The sequence below is a fragment of the Pinus tabuliformis genome, chromosome 1_1 (genome assembly GCF_031772625.1).
Source record: "Pinus tabuliformis cultivar Carrire ecotype Pingquan chromosome 1_1, CPIR1, whole genome shotgun sequence".
NCBI lineage: Eukaryota > Viridiplantae > Streptophyta > Pinopsida > Pinales > Pinaceae > Pinus > Pinus tabuliformis.
Window position 1 is genome coordinate 122,088,407 of NC_142297.1, and position 23,007 is coordinate 122,111,413.

Below are 23,007 nucleotides of genomic sequence, written 5' to 3' on the forward strand. Positions count from 1 at the left end.
TTCTTGTCAAATTGTGCCTTGACTCGTTTCTTATGAGCTTCATTAGCCAAGGCGATGTTACGATAGGTTTCATCCATTTGGATTAATCCCAATAAATGAGCCTCTTCCTCTGAAGTTCTGGGGAGAAGGTTGTTTGGTCAATTTAGTGTGTCCTAAATTGCTATATAAATTGTTAATCTAGGAGTCGTAAACTGTTGAAGTGAGGTGCACCATATATGCAAGATAACCGATTTCTTACTTCTTTTTCATTTTTTATTTTTGGTTTGTTTTTGGGTTTATCTTCTGTTGATTCCCTAATGTGAGATGGCAATTCTAAAAGTCAAGTATGGATATAAGTGTTCAAGGCAATGGTGACCTTTAAAATAATTTCCAAACTTCAAAGTTTCAAAAAGGTTTTCAAACTTGCAATGATGAAATCAATTACTGAGAGAAAATAAAAATGTACCTAAATTCTAATAAAACCAAACAGTGAGCTAGTGACTATGAAACCCAGTATCCTTGCTGCTGTATAAAAAGAAACTGAACTCAAAGAAATTCAAAAACTGTAAGAAAAGTAAGCTAAATCATATTACATCAACTCATATTTTGACCCCTCACCATTTGACTCTCTCTGGCTATAGGAGCTAATCATAAACAAATTGAGTAATATGATATCTAAATTGCATAAAATGAAACTAAGATCAAACTACGCATTCATACTTCAATCCCTCACCATTCGACTCACTCTGGCTATAGGAGGTAACTGAAAATGACATGAGTAATCTAATCACTAACTTGCAGAAAAATAAACTAATATCAAACTACGAATTCATACTTCAATCCCTCACCATTTGACTCGCTCTGGTTATAGGAGGTAACTAAAAATGACATGAGTAGTCTAATATCTATCTTGCAGAAAAGTAAATGAACAAAACAAACTGAAAGAAATAAACAGTGCTGGAATTAGAACTAAGAAAATAAATCAGCAGAAGGACAAGATAATTCCATCATGTCATTAGTCATTAAAAAGCTATGTGCACTTGCCCGAGCTGTCTATTAGAACCTGAAATAAAGACACTGATCAGTTAACAGTCCTTAGAAAGCATAAAATAAACTATGGACAACAATCAACATGAATACCATAAGCAGTGTAATATATACAAGCAAACGATTATGACATCAGGAACGTAAAGGAAGAAAGCATGAAACTATACAGTAATTACAGAACCTTGGTGTACAGGGGCCCTCTGCAACCTTGTCCAATCAACAATCAACCACGAATTGAGCTTAAAAATAGTGTCTTCTAATGTATTAAAATGCAGTCATAACATAAGGATTAAGTCTCGGCACAGTGGGCTCGTAAAATAGTCAAAATTACATACACAAAGCTAGCTAATAGCATATGATAATGCTTTATTTATAACAGGAAATGACACAACTATTTCCTAAGATCTGTGCTGATAAATAGACACGTGAATAACCACGTCCGGAAATCTAGCAATATGGTAGCAGTGAAAATTAAATTCAAGGAGGGTGGCTGTTAGATTTGGTTCATGGAGCAGTCTACAGGTGTTAGCACACCTCCTGAGATTTAGGAATTTTCCACGCAAGTCTTCACGTGGTGAAAAATAGAGTTCTGCCACCGTAAAACTCTTAGGTTTGTAGGAATTTACAAGGTAAGTTCCTTAGACAGAACACCAAAGGACACCGCTCACAACCAGATCGCAGATCAATACACCAGTATTTTTGACGTGGTTAAAACCCTCAAAGAGGGAAACAGTCCACGGCCTGAGCCAACGCGGCCACTTCAGGCAATTTAATAATAAAATAATGAAAATTTACATATGCTTCTCTCATGCACAGATTACCCTACAAATGACCCTCCATGCACTTTAAATAGAAATCATGGACCAATCGGGTGTCAAGCCACGGATCAAGTGTCGGTAATACCGAGGAGAGAATGAACCGTCGGATCACTACATATCGTGACCGTCGGATTGTAAGTTACAAAATGTACAACGGTAAAGAAACACACTTTACCTAACTCTATACCTAACTCTATACTAGACCAAGTTGTACTTAACTATTTCCTATGTGTCGGAATATCCTAACATCCCCCCTTAAGAACAACTTAGGATAGGATTGAAGGATTTACAAATATGACACAATAGGAGAAGGAAGGAGGCACTAGAGCCTATCCCCCCTTAGTGACAACTTCCTGAACTCCAACCATAAATCGAAGTTTAGTGAACTTCGCCTCTGTGAGAGCCTTTGTAAAGATGTCTGCAACTTGATCATCTGTAGAACAATATTGCACTTCAAGAACATGGTCATGGATGAGCTTTCTGATGAAGTGCATGTGCAGTTCAATGTGTTTGTTGCGCTGATGTTGGACTGGATCTTTGCATAGTTGAATGGCACTTTGATTATCACACCAAAGTGTAGTCGGATGCTGCTGCTGAAAGCCAAACTCTGACAGGATCTGACGAAGCCACAAGGCTTCTTTACTAGCTTCTACGGCACCACGATACTCTGCTTCTACTGATGAAAGAGAAATGGCAGCTTGTTTCTTACAAGCCCATGTAATAGGTCCTGAACCAAGAGTGAACACATAACCAGCAGTAGACTTCCGATCATCAGGGTCACCAGCCCAATCAGAATCAGTGAAACCAACCAATAGAGGAGCTGCTTCGGCACTGTAATGAATCCCAAACTGAACTGTACCTCGAACATAACGAAGTATTCTTTTAGCTACTTTCCAATGACTTTCACGTGGGTTTTGCATAAACCGAGCAACAAGACCAACAGCAAAGGAATGTTAGGATATTTCGACACATAGGAAATAGTTAAGTTCAACTTGGTCTAGTATAGAGTTAGGTATAGAGTTAGGTAAAGTTTGTTTCTTTACCGTTGTACATTTTGTAACTTACAATCCGACGGTCACGATATGTAGTGATCCGACGGTTCATTCTCTCCTCGGTATTACCGACACTTGATCCGTGGCTTGACACCCGATTGGTCCATGAGTTCTATTTAAAGCGCATGGAGGGTCATTGTTCGGGTAATCCGTGCATGAGAGAAGCTTATGTAAATTTTCATTCTTTGATTAATAAATTGCCTGTAGTAGCCACGTTGGCGCAGGCCGTGGACTGTTTCCCTCTTTGAGGGTTTTAACCACGTCAAAAATACTGCTGTATTGATCTGTGATCTGGTTGTGAGCGGTGTCCTTTTAGTGTTCTTTCTGAGGAACTTACCCTGTAAATTCCTACATGGTATCAGAGCTATTTGAGGGCCGCGTCCGTTGGTGATCCAAATCTGAAGCCGGTAGAACTGCATGCGGCTGTCGTTTCCTAGATCTGCTGTTTCTGACTGCTTTCGGGCCGAGATGACTGCTCTGTTGCGTTCGGAGCATCTGTTCCAGTGAGGAACACCTTTCGTTTCACGCGAAAAGGTTTCCGGTAGCCCTAGCTGCGTCATTTTTCAGATCGGGAGGTATACAGTGTTTTTGCAGTTTACTGTTATTTTCTCTCTGCTTATTTCGGTTTCGGTTTATTTAGCCTTTTTTTTTAACCGGATCTATACCTTTCATTTCTGCGTATGCTCTTTGCCCTACGACTCTGTGCGATCTGGGCAAATCAGAAACAGAAAGGAAGGATTTTTCTCATGCGTATGCTCTTTTCCCTGCACCTTAGTGTGATCTCGGAAAATCAGAAACATTGAGAAAAATATTTAGTTTTTCGGGTAAAGCTAACTTTGAGCCGCAAGGTTTATTTTTTTAAAAATATCTAGTTTTTTGGCTAAAGCTAACTTCGAGCCGCAAGGTTCGTTTTTCTTTGCATATTCGTGTTGGGTTTTGTGTTTTGTGTTTTGTAGAGAAAAAGAGCTTTCTCAAGGCAAGCACGCAAACCAAGCCCCTCTCTCTCTCTCTCTCTCTCTCTCTCTCAATCTCAAATTTTTTGTATAGATCAATTGGTTCAAAACTATTTTAAGAGAGTAGAGGTCTTGGGTTCAAATCTCCATTTTTTGGGGGCGGATTTTTTCATTCCCGCACATAATCTTTTGTATAGATCAATTGGTTCAAAGCTATTTTAAGAGAGTAGAGGTCTTGGGTTCAAATCTCCATTTTTTGGGGGCGGATTTTTTCATTCCCGCACATTCGCGCACTTTGCCATCAACTTCAACAAATTTTTTTCTAAAAGCCATAACTTCTTCATCCGGAAGCCTTTTTCAGAGCCGTTTTTTTTAAAACAGCCTAATTTTTCGAGAGCTATCCATTGGCACACTTACTTTCAGCATCTTCAGCTTCAGTTTTTTTTTTTTAAATGGAAAGTCCATGCCAAGTCATTCTTGACAGCACTAACTACTTCCAATGGGTAGCCTACATGGAAGATTTACTTAGAAGTAAAGGTCTCTACAGAATAGCCACAGACCAAGAGAAGAAACCAAAAGATGAAGACAAGGCTGCAAAATGGGAAAATAGACAAGATCAAGCACATGGTTTGATAGGGATGTCTATTTCTCCTGATCTTAGATTCCATATTGCAGAACTTGAGACTCCTCATGAAGCATTGGAAAAAATCGCTAAAGTTTTTGGGATTAAAAATGAAATTAGAGCCCATCAACTTGAAAATGAGTTGCTTACTTTGGATCCTAATAATTTTTCTTGCATTAAAGATTTCTTGTCCAAATTCAAGACCCTTAGATATCTCTTGGAAGGTGTTAAGGTTAAGAAAGAAGATGGTAACCTTATTTATTCCATCCTTACTAAGTTGGGACCAGCCTACTCTGTATTTGTTTCCACTTTCCATTCTACAAGGGAAGCTTTCATTTGTCAAGGAAAAGACTACAAGGCCCCTTCCTTTGACTCCTTTTGTGATTCCTTAATAAGAGAACAAGAAAAACTCTTACACCTTGGTCTTCTTAATCTTGGAAACTCTTCCAAGAAAGCGTTAGCCGCCCAGCAGCAACCAAATTCAAAGAATCCTAAGAAGTCATATCCTAAAAAGAATGGTCCTAAACCAAACAAGGGTCCTAAGCAAACTCAGCCTCAAAATGAAAGATCATTTCCGCAAAATGATAAGACCAATAAAAACAAATGGAAGAAGACTGATAGACATTGTAACTTTTGTAATCGAGATGGCCACTTAGAATCTAAATGCTTTAAGAAGATGGAAGCCTTGGAAGCCGCAATGAAGAAACATAACATCCATGTGGAGCATACTTCAACTTCAACTTCCGGAATGGCACTTTCTGCATGTCGTTGTCAATCATCTCAGTCTGGTTGTGCATTAAATGTATCTTCTTCTTCTCCTTCTCATGAGTGGCTCATTGATTCTGGAGCCTCTTATCACATGGCCAAAAACCAAGCCATGTTTTCTTCTTTAAATGATTTTAACACCAAAAATATATATGTTGGTGATGATAGATCTCTTAATGTTGTAGGGACTGGAACTGTTCATCTAGACAATGGTCAGTTTAATGATGTATTATGTGTTCCAACCTTATCCTGCAACCTTCTATCTGTATATCAGATAACTCATTCAGGTGAAGGTAAAATTGTTTAATTTTCACCTCATGATGTTGTAATCAAGGATCTAAGAGATCCTAAATATATTCTAGCTACTGGTATTGCTGATGATTCCACAAGGTTGTATAAGTTTCACAACTTTGGGTCATCAAATCTTCCCTCAGCATTTGTTGCTCATAATGATGAAGTGAGCAAACTTTGGCATGAGCGATTTGGTCACTTAAACTATCGCTCCCTTCAGCATCTATGTAAATAAAATATGGTGACAGGTCTTCCTATGGTATCTTGCAAAGATGGTGTTTGTTCCGGATGTGTACTCGGAAAACATCATCGGGACAGTTTTGACAAACGTGCCTCTTGGCACGCCTCAGCCCCTTTACAGCTTGTGCACAGTGATTTATGTGGTCCACTTCTTGTTGCTTCATTCTCTGGCTGCAAGTATTTCTTAACTTTCATTGATGATTTCTCCAGACGCACTTGGGTATACTTCTTAAAACTCAAGAGCGAAGTATTTAACACATTTTTGGCCTTCAAAGCCTTTGTTGAAAAACAATCTGGACATAAAATTCTTAAGCTAAGAACTGATAATGGTGGAGAATATGTTAAAAACACATTCATCAACTTTTGCACTGAAAATGGAATTCAAATGCAACATACTGTTCCATACACTCCACAACAAAATGGTGTAGCTGAAAGGAAAAATCGCACCTTAAAGGAAATGGCTAATTGTATGCTGCAATCTAAAGGACTCAGTCTTAGTTTTTGGGCCGAAGCAATTAATATAATCAATCGCAGTCCTACTAAGGTTCTAAAGAATATCACTCCAGAAGAAGCTTGGAGTTCCATTAAACCAGATGTAAGTCACTTTCGTGTTTTTGGAAGTGAAGCATGGGCCCATATTCCAGATGAAAAGCATAAAGCTTTAGAACCTAAGAGTGAGAAATGTACTTTTGTTGGATATTCTGAAGATGTAAAAGGTTATAGACTTATTCCATTTAAGTCCAAAAATGTTATCATTAGAAGAGATGTAAAATTTGATGAAAACAAATCGGCCTGCGAGCCTAGCCTGGCGAATGTGCCACCTCTTCCTTCTACTTTTGAAAACATTTCTTCTTCAGATGATGAAAGTGAGGATGACAATCCTCCCCCACCTTCTCAGGATCCTCAACTTCCAAGATGGGTCTGTGCTACTCGGGATGCAGCAGGTGATCTTGCCGGTGATCCTACAGATCAGCGACGTACACGTTCTCAGTTTGAAAGAGCCTCTTCTTTACTGGCTCAAGCTCCAGTAAATCATGATCCTGACACTTTTGCAGAAGCTTCAGGCCATCCACATTGGGAAGCAGCTATGAATGAAGAATATCATTCATTGTTGACAAATGATACATGGGATCTTGTTCCTCTACCAAAGGGATGCAAACTTGTTAGATGTAAATGGGTTTACAGAACCAAGTATGGACCAGATGGGAAAGTTGATAAACATAAAGCTCGTCTTGTTGCTAAGGGCTTTTCCCAGGTTGAAGGCATTGACTACACTGAAACCTTCTCCCCTGTTGCCAAAATGAACTCTATCCGCCTTTTTCTTTCCCTTGCTGCCTCTTTAAAATGGGAAGTCCATCAGATGGATGTTAAATCTGCCTTCTTGCATGGGGACTTGCATGAAGAAATCTATATGGAACAACCCATTGGCTTCATCCAAACAGACTCCAGCCTTGTATGTCGACTTAAGAAATCTCTTTATGGTCTCAAGCAAGCTCCTCGGGCTTGGTATGCCAAAATGGATAGCTTTCTTTTAGAATCTGGCTTTTCTAGGTGTTATTCTGACAATACTGTCTACACCAAGAAAGTGGGCAACTCTCTTATCATCCTTGTTCTTTATGTTGATGATCTTATTCTTACTGGTAGTGATCCCAACCTTATCAACCATGTGAAGTCCAGCCTTAAAAAGAAATTTGAAATGACAGACTTAGGACACTTACACTATTTTCTCGGTCTTCAAGTCTTGCAATCCAAGGAGGGTATTTCCCTTTCCCAGTCCAAGTATGCTTGTGATATTCTTCGTCATTTTCACATGGAAGACTGTAAGCCAGCCCCTTCTCCCTTTCAGTCTGGAGTCAAACTTTCAGTCTCTTGTACTTCTCCTGAAGTTGATGCTACCTTATACCGTCAACTTGTAGGAAAACTCTTGTATTTAACCCATACTCGTCCTGATCTTTCCTTTGCTGTTGGCCTTGTTGCTCGTTTTATGCAAAACCCCCGTGAAAGTCATTGGAAAGAAGCCAAAAGAATACTTCATTATGTTCGAGGTACAATACAGTTTGGGATTCATTACAGTGCCAAAGCAGCTCCTCTATTAGTTGGTTTCACTGATTCTGATTGGGCTGGTGACCCTGATGATCGGAAGTCTACTGCCGGTTATGTCTTCACTCTTGGTTCAGGACCTATTACATGGGCTTGTAAGAAACAGGCTGCCATTTCTCTTTCGTCAGCAGAAGCAGAGTATCGTGGTGCTGTGGAAGCTAGTAAGGAAGCCTTGTGGCTTCGTCAGATCCTATCAGAGTTTGGCTTTGAGCAGCAGCATCCAACCACACTTTGGTGTGATAATCAAAGTGCCATTCAGCTATGCAAAGATCCAGTCCAGCATCAGCGCAGTAAACACATTGAACTACACATGCACTTCATCAGAAAGCTCATTCATGACCATGTTCTTGAAGTGCAATATTGTTCAACAGATGATCAGGTTGCACACATCTTCACAGAGGCGAAGTTCACTAAACTTCGATATATGCTTGGAGTTCAAGAAGTTGTCACTAAGGGGGGATAGGCTCTAGTGCCTCCTTCCTTCTCTAATTGTGTCATATTTGTAAATCCTTCAATCCTATCCCAAGTTGTTCTTAAGGGGGGATGTTAGGATATTCCGACACATAGGAAATAGTTAAGTTCAACTTGGTCTAGTATAGAGTTAGGTAAAGTGTGTTTCTTTACCGTTGTACATTTTGTAACTTACAATCCGACGGTCACGATATGTAGTGATCCGACGGTTCATTCTCTCCTCGGTATTATCGACACTTGATCCATGGATTGACACCCGATTGGTCCATGAGTTCTATTTAAAGCGCATAGAGGGTCATTGTTCGGGTAATCCGTGCATGAGAGAAGCTTATGTAAATTTTCATTCTTTGATTAATAAATTGCCTGTAGTAGCCACGTTGGCGCAGGCTATGGACTGTTTCCCTCTTTGAGGGTTTTAACCACGTCAAAAATACTGGTGTATTGATCTGTGATCTGGTTGTGAGAGGTGTCCTTTTGGTGTTCTTTCTAAGGAACTTACCCTGTAAATTCCTACAAGGAAAGGTTAGGACGAGTATGAGTTAGATACAAGAGTTTTCCTACAAGTTGACGGTATAAGGTAGCATCAACTTCAGGAGAAGTACAAGTGACTGAAAGTTTGACTCCAGACTGAAAGGGAGAAGGGGCTGGCTTACAGTCTTCCATGTGAAAATGACGTAGAATATCACAAGCATACTTGGACTGGGAAAGGGAAATACCCTCCTTGGATTGTAAGACTTGAAGACCGAGAAAATAGTGTAAGTGTCCTAAGTCTGTCATTTCAAATTTCCTTTTAAGGCTAGACTTCACATGGTTGATAAGGTTGGGATCACTACCAGTAAGGATAAGATCATCAACATAAAGAACAAGGATGATAAGAGAGTTTCCCACTTTCTTGGTGTAGACAGTATTGTCAGAATAACACCTAGAAAAGCCAGATTCTAAAAGAAAGCTATCCATTTTGGCATACCAAGCCTGAGGAGCTTGCTTGAGACCATAAAGGGATTTCTTAAGTCGACATACAAGGCTAGAGTCTGTTCGTATGAAGCCAATGGGTTGTTCCATATAGATTTCTTCATGCAAGTCCCCATGCAAGAAGGCAGATTTAACATCCATCTGATGGACTTCCCATTTGAAAGAGGCAGCAAGGGAAAGAACAAGGCGGATAGAGTTCATTTTGGCAACAGGGGAGAATGTTTCAGTGTAGTCAATGCCTTCAACCTGTGAAAAACCCTTAGCAACAAGACGAGCTTTATGTTTATCAACTTTCCCATCTGGTCCATACTTGGTTCTGTAAACCCATTTGCATCTAACAAGTTTTCATCCCTTTGGTAAAGGAACAAGATCCCATGTATCATTTTCCAACAATGAATGATATTCTTCATTCATAGCTGCTTCCCAATCTGGATGGCCTGAAGCTTCTGCAAAGGTGTCAGGATCATAATTTACTAGAGCTTGAGCCAGTAAAGAAGAGGCTCTCTCGAACTGAGAACGTGTACGTCGTTGATCTGTAGGATCACCGGCAAGATCACCTGCTGCATCTCGAGTAGCACGAACCCATTTTGGAAGCTGAGGAGCTGAAGGAGGATCCTGAGATGGTGGGGGAGGATTGTCATCCTCACTTTCATCATCTGAAGAAGAAATTTTTTCAAAAGTAGAAGAGATAGGGAGAGGTGGCACAACCGCCGGACTAGGCTCGCAGGTCGATATATTTTCATCAAATTTTACATCTCTTCTAATGATAACATTTTTGGACTTAAATGGAATAAGTCTATAGCCTTTGACATCTTCAGAATATCCAATAAAAGTACATTTTTCACTCTTAGGTTCTAAAGCTTTATGCTTTTCATCTGGAATATGGGCCCACGCTTCACTTCCAAAAACACAAAAGTGACTTACATCTGGTTTGATTGAGCTCCATGCTTCTTCTGGAGTGATATTATTTAAAGCCTTAGTAGGAGTGCGATTTATTATGTAATTTGCACAGTTAATTGCTTCTGCCCAAAAACTAAGACCAAGTCCTTTAGATTGTAGCATACAATTAGCCCTTTCCTTTAAGGTGCGATTCTTCCTTTCAGCTACACCATTTTGTTGTGGAGTATATGGAACAATATGTTGCATTTATATTCCATTCTCAGTGCAAAAGTTGATGAATGTGTTTTTAACATATTCTCCGCCATTATCAGATCTTAGCTTAAGAATTTGATGTCCAGATTGTTTTTCAACAAAGGCTTTGAAGGCCAAGAATGTGTTAAATACTTCACTCTTGAGTTTTAAGAAGTATACCCAAGTGCGTTTGGAGAAATCATCAATGAAAGTTAAGAAATACTTGTAGCCAAAGAATGAAACAACAGCAAGTGGACCACATAAATCACTATGCACAAGCTGTAAAGGGGTTGAGGCGTGCCAAGAGGCACGTTTTTCAAAACTGTCCCGATGATGTTTTCCGAGTACACATCCGAAACAAACACCATCTCTACAAGATACCATAGGAAGACTTGTCACCATATTTTCTTTACATAGATTTTGAAGGGAGCGATAGTTTAAGTGACCAAATCGCTCATGCCAAAGTTTTCTCACTTCATCGTTATGAGAAACAAATACTGAGGGAAGATTTGATGACCCAAAGTTGTGAAACTTATACAACCTTGTAGAATCATCAGCAATGCCAGTAGCTAAAAAAAATTTAGGATCTCTTAGGTCCTTGATTACAACATCATGAGGTGAAAATTCAACGATTTTACCTTCACCTGAATGAGTTATCTGATATATAGATAGAAGGTTGCAGGATAAGGTTGGAACACATAATACATCATTAAACTGACCATTGTCTAGATGAACAGTTCCAGTCCCTACAACACTAAGAGATCTATCATCACCAACATATATATTTTTGGTGTTACAATCATTTAAAGAAGAAAACATGGCTTTGTTTTTGGCCATGTGATAAGAAGCTCCAGAATCAATGAGCCACTCATGAGAATGAGAAGAAGAAGATACATTTAATGCATAGCCAGACCGAGATGCTTGACAACCACATGTAGAAAGTGCCATTCCTGAAGATGAAGTTGAAGTTGAAGATTGCCCCAAATGGATGTTATGCGTCTTCATTGCTACTTCCAAGGCTTCCATCTTCTTAAAGCATTTTGATTCTAAGTTGCCATCTCGATTACAAAAATCGCAATGTCTATCAGTCTTCTTCCGTTTGTTTTTATTTGTCTTATCATTTTGTTGAAATGATTTTTCATTTTGGAGCTGAAATTGCTTAGGACCCTTGTTTGGTTTAGGACCATTCTTTTTAGGATATGACTTCTTAGGATTCTTTGAATTTGGTTGTTGCTGGGCTGCTAACGCTTTCTTGGAAGAGTTTCCAAGATTAAGAAGACCAAGGTGTAAGAGTTTTTCTTGTTCTCTTATTAAAGAATCACAAAAAGAGTCAAAGGAAGGGGGCTTGTAGTCTGTTCCTTGAGAAATGAAGGCTTCTCTTGTAGAATGGAAGGTGGAAACAAACACAGAGTAGGCTGGTCCCAACTTAGTAAGAATGGAATAGATAAGGTTACTATCTTCTTTCTTAACTTTAACACCTTCCAAGAGATATCTAAGGGTCTTGAATTTGGACAAGAAATCTTCAATGCAAGAAAAATTATTAGCATCCAATGTAAGCAACTCATTTTCAAGTTTATGGGCTCTAAGTTCATTTTTAATCCCAAAAACTTTATTGATTTGTTTCATTGCTTCATCAGGAGTATCAAGTTCTGCAATATGGAATCTAAGATCTGGAGAAATAGACATCCCTATCAATCCACGTGCTTGATCTTGCCTATTTTCCCATTTAGCAGCCTTATCTTCATCCTTTGGTTTCTTTTCTTGGCCTAAGGCTATTCGGTAGAAACCTTTACTTCTAAGTAAATCCTCAATGTAGGACAACCATTGGAAGTAGTTGGTGCTGTCAAGGGTAACTTGGTATTGACTTTCCATTTCAATGGAAACTGAAGCTAAAGATGTTGAAAATAAGTGTTCCAATGGATAGATCTTGAAAAATTGGGCTGGTTTAAAAAAAACGGCTCTGAAAACGGCTTCCAGATGAAGAAGTTATGGCTTTTTGAAAAAAGTTGATGAAGTCGCCGACGACGTGTGGGAATGTGCGGAAATGAAAAAATCCGCCCCCAAAAAATGGAGACTTGAACCCAAGACCTCTACTCTCTTAGAATAGCTTTGAACCAATTGAGCTATACAAAAAATGAGAGAGAGAGAGAGAGAGAGAGAGGGGGGGGGGGGGGGGGGGTGATGCTTTGGGTTGCGTGCTTGCTTTGAGAAGGCTCTTTTTCCCTACAAAAAAAAAAAACACAAAACCCAACACGGACATGCAAAGAAAATGAACCTTACGGCTCGAAGTTAGCTTTAGCCGAAAAACTAAATATTTTCAAAAATGAACCTTGCGGCTCAAAGTTAGCTTTGGCCAGAAACTAAATATTTTCCTCAATGTTTCTGATTTTCCGAGATCACCCTAAGGCGCAGGGAAAAGAGCATGCGCATGAGAAAAATCCTTCCTTTCTGTTTCTGATTTGCCCAGATTGCATAGAGTCGCAGGGCAAAGAGCATACGCAGAAATGAAAGGTATAGATCCGGTAATAAAAAAGGCTAAATAAACCGAAATTGAAATAAACAGAGAGAAAATAACAGTAAACTGCAAATAAACATTGTATACCTCCAGATCTTAAAAATGACGCAGCTAGGGCTACCGGAAACCTTTTCGCGTGAAACGAAAGGGGTTCCTCACTAGAACAGATGCTCCCAACACAACAGAGCAGTCCTCTCGGCCCGAAAGCAGTCAGAGACATCAGATCTAGGAAACAGCAGTCGGATGCAGTTCTATCGGCTTCAGATTTGGATCACCAACGGACACGGCCCTCAAATAGCTCTGATACCATGTAGGAATTTACAGGGTAAGTTCCTCAGACAGAACACCAAAGGACACCACTCACAACCAGATTGCAGATCAATACACCAGTATTTTTGACGTGGTTAAAACCCTCAAAGAGGGAAATAGTCCACGACCTGAGCCAACGCTGCCACTTTAGGCAATTTATTAATAAAAGAATGAAAATTTAAATATGCTTCTCTCATGCACGGATTACCCTACAAATGACCCTCCATGCGCTTTAAATAGAAATCATGGACCAATCGGGTGTCAAGCCACGGATCAAGTGTCGGTAATACCGAGGAGAGAATGAACCGTCAGATCACTACATATCGTGACCGTCGGATTGTAAGTTACAAAATGTACAACGGTAAAGAAACACACTTTACCTAACTCTATACTATACCAAGTTGTACTTAACTATTTCCTATGTGTCGGAATATCCTAACATGACCACCACTTTGACTATCTTTGACCACGGCCTTTGGTGAGTGATTCGATTGAACCAAGGGGACACGTTCCATGTCCACATCATTTGAAACTTGCCCATGTGGCCGGATTCTCCAGTAGACACCTGTAACATAGACTTCAACAAAAAGGCTACAGAAAGTTGAGCTGGCTGCGGAAAGTGACAAGATTTTGCAGCTGACTAAGCAAAAATCCAAATCAAATAGTAGTCACAAGACATAGTTAAGAAACCATTTTATATGCTCTTTTTAAACTAATATGCAATGATTTGACAGTTTGGAGTGTCATGCGGAAAGAGTCAATTTTGCGGACAAAACCGACCTCCCTAGAAACCAAAGGTTTTCTAGTGACAAACAAAACAATCAAGCACTATCTTTCCCTAAATATGCATTTAAAATAAAAGCAACCAGGTGTTTAAGGCTTACCTCTAGTCCAACGCTTGTTTGCAGCAGCCAAGCCTCGTCGATCCAGATGAGCTCCTTCTCCTTGAAACCTACATTCACTAACAATCAAACAATTACATAGCACCTGAATAACTCATATAATAAAACATATTCATCATAAAGACCAAGGAGTTTATGAAACAAATTATATATAACAACTTGTTGAGAAAAATGAACTTAATTGTATTAATTGGAAACAAAAGAAACCATTACAACCAGTGCCTTGATGTTGTGCAGGTCCCTCCCAGGGTCCAGCAAGAGTTCTCCTTTACTTTGATCAGCTCACCCACTTCCGAATGAAGCTAAGAAAGGATTGGAATCTCTCCTCTCAAGCTCTAAAAGGGAGTCCTAATTTCAGCAACATCTACCCTTAGGAATGTTCAGCTTTCAACCTCCCCCCCCTCTGGCCCAATGCCTGTATTTATAGTGCTTTGGAGGAAGTTAATCAGGTCCACCATCAATGGGATAAGCCCCTCTTTCAATGGGATAGCTCCCCTCTTCATGGGATAAGTTCCTCTTTCATTGGCATGCATGAACCATTTGGAGGCGCTCAATCCACATCAAACCATCTTCTAGAATGCTCTAGAATCGACCACAAGTAAGTTTTTTGAAGTAAAACTTGCGCCTTTTGACCTTTACAGGAGTACGCACCCACCCCTTTACAGACAGAGCGTACAAGTACGCAGGTATTATGAACTTGAGGTGCGTACACGTAGGTAAGGGTAAGAGAAACTGCGTAACCAGAGTTATATTGACTTTTAAGACTTTCTCTCTTTCTTGGAGTTTGACATGAGGAGCAGAGGTATAAGACTTGCCAAGGAGGACAGTATGACAATTGATGGAGCCATACTAACTGCAAATAGTCATGGTGACAGATTTTAGTGTAACAGATTTCCCCCTAAAGTGCAAAGCCTGTAGTAGATTAGGGTTTCATATCATCTAGGAAGGGTGAAGCACTTTATCATTTCAAGGATTATCTTGTGGAGAGCCCAGTTGGAACCTACAAATATTCAACACAAAATACATATATGAGATCATATCATCGCTGAGGTAGGCATTCCCATACTCAGATCAAAAACTTAACTAACAAACTAACTACTGCTCTGATATAGGAATGATTTCACGGTACATCATAATCATAGACTCATGTAGACACAGTATGGACGCAGCCATCTGTTTATAATTAGTCTACTATATAATGAATACAAAACTCCTCGCAGCCTGGATGGCGGAAACTAGATCCAGGGTCTTCATTTCTACTTCCCAAAATAGTACGATTCTATTCATGCGAATAAATGAGTTGATGTCGAACATGGTAGAAACCACTTGATTACCAGTCAATGATGTAAACTGTTAACAAGTGTGAGAGAGACCACCAGTGATGTCAATGGTTCTCAAAGTACCCAGTACAATCCATGAGATGTGAATGAATGTGTTGATGTCGAACATGTCACGGAATCCTTCGATCGAAAGTCAATGATGTAAACTATCGTCAAAGGCGAGAAACCTGCCATTGATGCATGCAGATTTCAAGGTACTGACGATTTCTAGATCATCTTTCTAGATAATGTGCTGATGTCGATAGAAAGCGATCCGTCGTAGGCAAGCCCACAACATGAAATCATAGATCAAGTTGAAGAAATGTAGCTGTAAGGACTGACTCAGGGATGGTCAAGATGGATGACAGGTATTTTGCAGATGAATGGTTTATTTGCAGTGACCTCTTGAACACATAACGACACAACAGATGGCTTTGTGACAATTGACCCAAAGTTAATACCCGGAAACCGGCTGAAGACTTTCAATGTGGTTTGATCAACTATTAGGCAAAGGATTTCCCAACCCAGTTGAATGAAAAGTGTCGTGTTCAAGAGTGGTGATAAGGTTTTTCTGAGACAAAGGATAACAAATAGGCTCATTTTTCTCTCTTTTCCCCCACCATTTCTGGCAAGTACCTCTTTATTTTTTACAAGCTTGAGGAGGATAACATTTTCTTGATTATAAGCTCATCCTTCGGATGAGTCCAACTTAGTTTAGATTCGAACCCTAAGAAGGAGTGGTCCATTCCTGTTTGTAATCGAACAGGTCCTTTACTGTGAAATTTTAACGAGTCCAGAATAGGAGAAACTCGGTGTTTTTCAATTTTAGAGAGTCTGAAAAACTTAAGAAGACTCCAGGGTTGACCTTTTTTGTAAGTTTGTGTCTCCCAAGACCGAAAAAGTATAAAATAATACTTTAGAGAACCGCTTGATCTTTACGACCAAGGAGTACTTTCATGATTAGTGTCTCTGATCTGAAAAGTAAAAAGCAATCAAAGACACGTTGTTTTATTTCCAATATTGAATTTGAAACGACAAAAATCCGGCAATCTTTTCATGCTTTAGGAGTCAGAAAATGGCTTAAAGATGACTCTGATGTTTTTGTTTGTAAAAAATGACAATTTTCCTTGAAAATCCTTTATCCTGCACAAAAACCAACACATTACTCATACCTGTTGACGATAGATAAAAATACTTTGAAAAATACCTTTTCATGGTGAAAAATAAACAAATTTACCATTTATTTACCCAAAAAACCTATAAAAAGGGCTTTTACCAATTCATTTTTACCATTTTACTGTTGAGGAGAGAAAAAGGGCTTTTGGCAATAAACGTCCCGTGGACATTGCGAAGAATCCGACCGTCGAAACCGAACGCAGTCTCTTTCAGGTATTCTACAACATCCTCCTCTTCATTTTCATCTGTTTAGAATTTTTTTTAGGCCCCTAATTTCATTTTTTGGAGGTTTCGGGGTTTCAAGAACTGCCTCACGGGGTATGCAGGTGCCACACTAGGGACCCGCGTACCCCGACATTTTCTCAGTTGGGAAAATGTCGGGCGTACGCACCTTGCCTTAAGGGAACCTGCGTACCCACACTCTATTCCTAAAGGCGGGGTGTGTACCCCGCAAAACGTGTTTTCAAATTCTAGTTTCTCCAAAAAGGACCAAAAACTTTTGATTTTATGGAATCTAATGGATGTTTTTTGGCATGTAGATTGCTCACCATGCTTGATTGGCGCGAGAGAGAGCACGCAGATGTTGATTTGGCCACCATTAATCATCAACTGTCAATTGATGCTTTGAAGGCATGCAGCCTTTATAAATACTGGGCCATACTTGGCATGAGGGCCCAAGTGAGATTTCTAGAGTGGCTGGTAGAAAGATGGAACGTTCAGGACCAGTGTTTTTATATTGGAGGGCACCAGCTCGAGATGGAGCTCACAGATATTTACTTTCTCACTGGTTTGCCCAAGAGAGGCGAACACTTGACTCTGTTCGGGACTAGGCCGGGTGGCCAGTCGATCGCTAGTCTCCGACTAGAGTGGTGTAACACTCAGACTCAGGAAAAGGGGATAGAGATCAAAACTATATCCCGTCCTGAACTTATGGTGATTGCCTTCACAGTTACTAGACTTTGCGGGGCTGCCGCTTTACACATTGCCACTGGATCCCAGATGCGGATGGCAATTGATTGCTATCGAGGTGCCATTTTCAACTGGTGTGATGCTGTGTTGGCCAATGTAAAAGGCCAACTGACTAGAGCAAAAAATGGGCAGCTAAAGACTTTTGGTTATGGGCCTTTAGTTGTGAGTTTTGGCTTAGAGAGGGTTCTGATGCTGATCCCACAGCAGCTCACTGTTGGTGTTGGGCTTCCTCGAGAGCCCAAATTGATGCGATGGGTTGCGGTTATGGCCCGTCATCCTGATGAGGGAACGGAGGTTGTTCGATTTACTCCGAAGTACTTTCACTGGATAGAGGACCAGGTCTTTTCTATATAGGATTTTCCTTATGCCGGATTTGATTTTCGTGGAGATCCGGACATGGTTCTTCCACCGGGGGAACAATGGGATGATACAAGTAATTCATTTTCCACAAGTTTTTAAACTATCTATTTTTTTTGTTTGTTTTTATATCGTCTCAAAATTGATAGTAATAATTTTCAAAATGCAGATGTAGGCCCACGTCGTCCAGCCAATCTCCGGCCTTTCGAGAGGAGACTACCAGTTGCAGTGACACCGCCCCACAGGACGAGGCCACAGAGACTTTAGCTGAGTTGGAACATGACCTAGAGTGTCTTACAGCAGACATACCGGAGACTACGATAGATGATATTCCTATTAGGCTTCAGCGCTATGTAGTCGGGGTCCCAGGACCTTTTAGGAGGTTCTTGTGTAGGGTAGCCCGTGCAGTGGTGTCATATAGAGATCATCAACAGTGATTGGATGGTCGTTTTTGTAGACACATGTGACATTTTGGTTTTTTGTACTTATCATTTTTGCTGATCATAAGGTGTTTTTCAACCTATGATCGAAGGCGATGTATTTTTTGACACACTCCTATCTATATATATCATTATTACTAGCTTATCTTGTAAATCATGTTATGGAATGGTTTTTAAATTTACATGTATGAATATTGCAAATGTCTATTTAACATTTGAGAAGCAATTGCATCTGCTAATGTATTTAAAGACCTTGGAATATGTTCATATTCAATGTAATCAAACTCACGTTCCAAGAGACGCACTCTCAAAAATAACCTTAATAACACTGGATTTCTAATGGCATACACTCTATTAAGCTGTAATACAACGAGTTCAGAATCTAACCTCACTATCAAACTGTGAATCCCAAATGAAATAGATTCAGACAATAACTCAATCATTGCACTGTATTCTGCAATGTTGTTTGTTGTTTGACCGAGGCTCACCCCATGCATAGAAACTAACTCGTCAAAGGGCGAATAGATAACCCAAGCTGCGGAAGAGATATTCCGTGTACTACAACAAGCACCATCAGCGAAACCAATGTATGTTTGGAGAGGCATCGACATCTGCATCATCAAGAGTAAAACCAAGATAAGCCAGAATAACGATGAAAACACACTTTCTAAGCTAAGCACACTGTCTAAACTAACAAACACACCATCTAGAAAGAAAAACTAACCTAACTAAAATCTCCATACCCATTCTTTTAAGCATAATACCTCTTTAGGTAAAGTCCATTTCTGGGTTTACCTAAAGAGTCTCCGTCAAAGTCTACCAACTCATAGGCCCCTTTTGCTAGCTTTCGCTTGACAATATAGGGCCCATGCCACATAGGAACGAATTTTCCAGCACCTAATTTATCATTAGCTTGATCATATAATAACATTAGGTCTCCTTCCGAAAAATTTCAAGGGGTCACATTTCGATCATACTGAGCTTTCATTCGTTTTGCGTGAGTCTCGATTGCCAATGCAGCATCACGTCGATTCTCATCTAATTGAACTAAGTATAATAAACGCTTTTCCTCTTCGGAAGTGGCTGGAAGTAACTCGATGGCCATTTGCAGTGATGGGATTTCACATTCAATGGGTAGCACAGCTTCCAAACCATAAACTAGTTGGAAAGGAGTGAACCCTGTTGATGTCTTCACTGAGGTTTGGTACGCCCAAAGCGCTGAAAATAACATGTTGTGCCAATTCAACCGATGAATACCAATGATTCGTCAGATCATGATAACTAAAACTTTGTTGATGGACTCAACTAGACCATTTGCTTGTGGATAATAAGGAGTTGAACTATCGTGACCCAAACCAAGCTGGCCTGTAAGTTCTGTCATCATAACGTTTCGAAAATGGTGCCCATGGTCAGTGATTATCGCTTGTGGGACACCAAACCTAGCAATTATGTGATTGAATATGAAAATTGCAGCTGTTTTTCCGTCTGACTCGAATGTAGGCATCGCCTCGGCCCACTTAGTAAAATAATCTACCGCAAGGATGATATACGCATGCCCCCTGGCCGAGTGAGGATTACATGTAATAAAATCGATACCCCATTTGGCGAAAGGACCAACGGCAATTATAGGGTGGAGAGGAGCAGGTGGAGCACGCATCTTTCGATCAAACACTTGACAGTTGTGGCATTTTCGGACCGCAGTAATACAATCTTTAAACAAGGACGGCCAGAAGTAGCCAGCGCGCAATATATTTTGGGTTGTGGCATACCCAGACATATGACCGCCACATGCTCCAGAGTGACAGTCATTTAGAACCCTTTCAGCCTCTTCGTGAGTTAAGCAACGTCGAAAAATAGAGTCCGCCCCACGTCGATAAAGAGTATCTCCAATAATTTTGTATTGTTGGGACTGGAATCGAATTTTTCGACATTCCGACTTTGAAGCTTCGGGCCGAAAGGATTTGGTCTGGAGATAGATGATGATATCCCCATACCATGGATCTAAAGTGCTAATTAGAAACAAAGATTCGTCCGCAATGGGCTCCTCTGCCACAGTTTCCGTGTCAGCACGCGGGAAGTCACACATTAACTCTGCAAAAACTAAAGATTTCTTAGACTTAGATTTCTCAAACTCTAAGTCGAACTCTTACAGGATAACAATCCATTTGGAGCACTTTCCCCCTAGCAATTGTTTTGTCAAAATATAGATCATAGGGTTGCAATCCGAAATGACTGTAGTTTTACGGAGTAAAATGTAGTGACGAAAACGTTGGATAGTCTGAACGGCTGCCAATGCCAATTTCTCCACATGTGAGTATTTTAGCTCGGTTGGATTTAACGTCCAACTAAGGTAATATATCACATGTTCCATTCTGAATTTGTCTTCCTGAACTAAGACCATTCCAATGGTGGAATGGGAGGTGGCGAGGTACAAAAAGTAATCCTGGTTGTAGTTGGGAGGATGCAACAACGGTGCATGGGTCAACGCGTGTTTGAGTGCATCAAAAGATTTCTGAGCTATCTCATCCCAAGAGAATTGAGTGTTCTGTTTCAACAACCGTGTAAAACCCTTTGTAACCTCGGCGTAGTTAGGAATGAATCGTCGTAAAAAGTTTGACTTCCCCTGCAAACTTTGGAGTTGGCGAAGACTCGAAGGAGGAGGCAATTTGATGATAGCTTCTACCTTCGAGGGATCGACGCGAATGTCGGCTTTCGAAACTACAAATCCTAGTAATCGACCCACTTCTATACAGAAGACACATTTGTGTGGGTTCAACCGAATACGATAATTCCTACACCTCATGAAGATTGCTCGTAAATGGACAAGGTGATCAACTCGATGTAATGAATGAGCAAGCAAATCATCGAGATACGGTTGCACAATGTGTTTGATGTCATGAAACGCATAAGACATCGCCCTTTGAAAAGTTGCTCCGGCATTCTTAAGCCCAAAAGGTAATTTGCAATAAGCAAATGTCCCCCATGGACAAATGAAAGCCGTTTTCGGTTGATCGGCAGGTAGAATATTGATTTGATTATAACCGGAAAAACTGTCCATAAAGGAAAATATTTCGCTGCCAGCACAATCATCAATGATTTGATCGATATAGGGTGTTGGGTAGTTGTCCTTTGGATAAGCTCGATTAATGTCCCTATAATCGATGCATATTCTTATTGTTCCCTGTTTTTTGTTAACCGGAACAATATTCGATACCCAATCCGTTAACGGGATCGGATAAATGAAACCTACTTTCAACAGCTTTTCAACTTCTGCTTTAATTGCAGCAGCTTTTCATGGGTGAATCTGACGCAAACGTTGCCGGACGGGTTTAGCATCCGGGTAAGTCTTGATCTCATGAACAACAATCGTGGGATCAATTCTTGTCATTTCCTCGTAGGACCAGGCAAACACATCGCGAAATTCTTGAAATAGGGTCTTGTACGTTTGAATTTCGTCATCTGTACACGAGGCGCCTATATGAATGTTTTCAATAATTCCAGGCTTAACTGAAATGTCAATGGGAATAGTACGAGAGATATTTCCCAAATTCAGTTCTGAATCAGGATGTTTCATGGGATTCTAAGCTTCCTTGACATATTCAGCTGTAAAAATTGATGAGAAATCATTTTCAAAACGATCATCCTCAGGTAAAAACGAAGATCTATGATGGAGATCTTCCCATGGTAAATCGTCTACACATAGGAATTCACGAAGTTGCTCGTCAGATGACACAACTTCGGGAAACGCTATTAACTCCGAGGTTGATGTGAAAAGTGATTCCTCTTGGACCACATTCATTTGGTCAATTTTGGTTGAACACGGGTCGGTAAAAGACTGCACAGCTTCATAGGCAATTTCATATAGACTCAACGGCATAGAATTACCAAATGAGTCTATTTTAGATTCAGAAGGAACGATCCAAGGATCGTCATAATAAATAGTTTCTGATGTAATCATATGAATGGTTGCAGACGAAGATGATGCGTTGAGTGGAGGAAAAGGAAAAGTTCCCAGTAAACCGGCATCTTTAACTAATCCTACGCCAACATCCTTATATGGGATAGTCGTTTTATCGACATGCTGAATACTCTCTGAAGAGGATGGGTCAGATGAAAAGTAAGCCAGCTGGTCTATTGTTATGATCTTTCCATTATGTGGGAACTTTATTACGCGGAAGACCGATGAAACGACCGCTGTCATAGCGTAAGTCCAACTTCACCCAAGAGAAGGTTGTAGTCTAGAGGGGCATCAACCACCTCCACATCTAGACTAACGGTTTTTCCTTCAACCCCTATAAGCAAATCCTATAGAATGCCAAAAGTATGAAACCCACGGCCATCAAAGGCCTTAAGAATTTTCGGGGATTGATTTAGTGAAGGAGAACCAAGCGATCTCCAACACTGTATCAACATAATACACGTTGAAGCTCCCTCATCAATAACAGTCCGATGAATAGGCATGTTTTTGACTATCACCGGGATCTGGAAAGCCATTTGATGAGGCAAACGTGGTGTACTATTTTCTAGATCAAAGATTATTAGGTTCGGGTCCTGAACATCAATAGCTCCTATAGCCGAC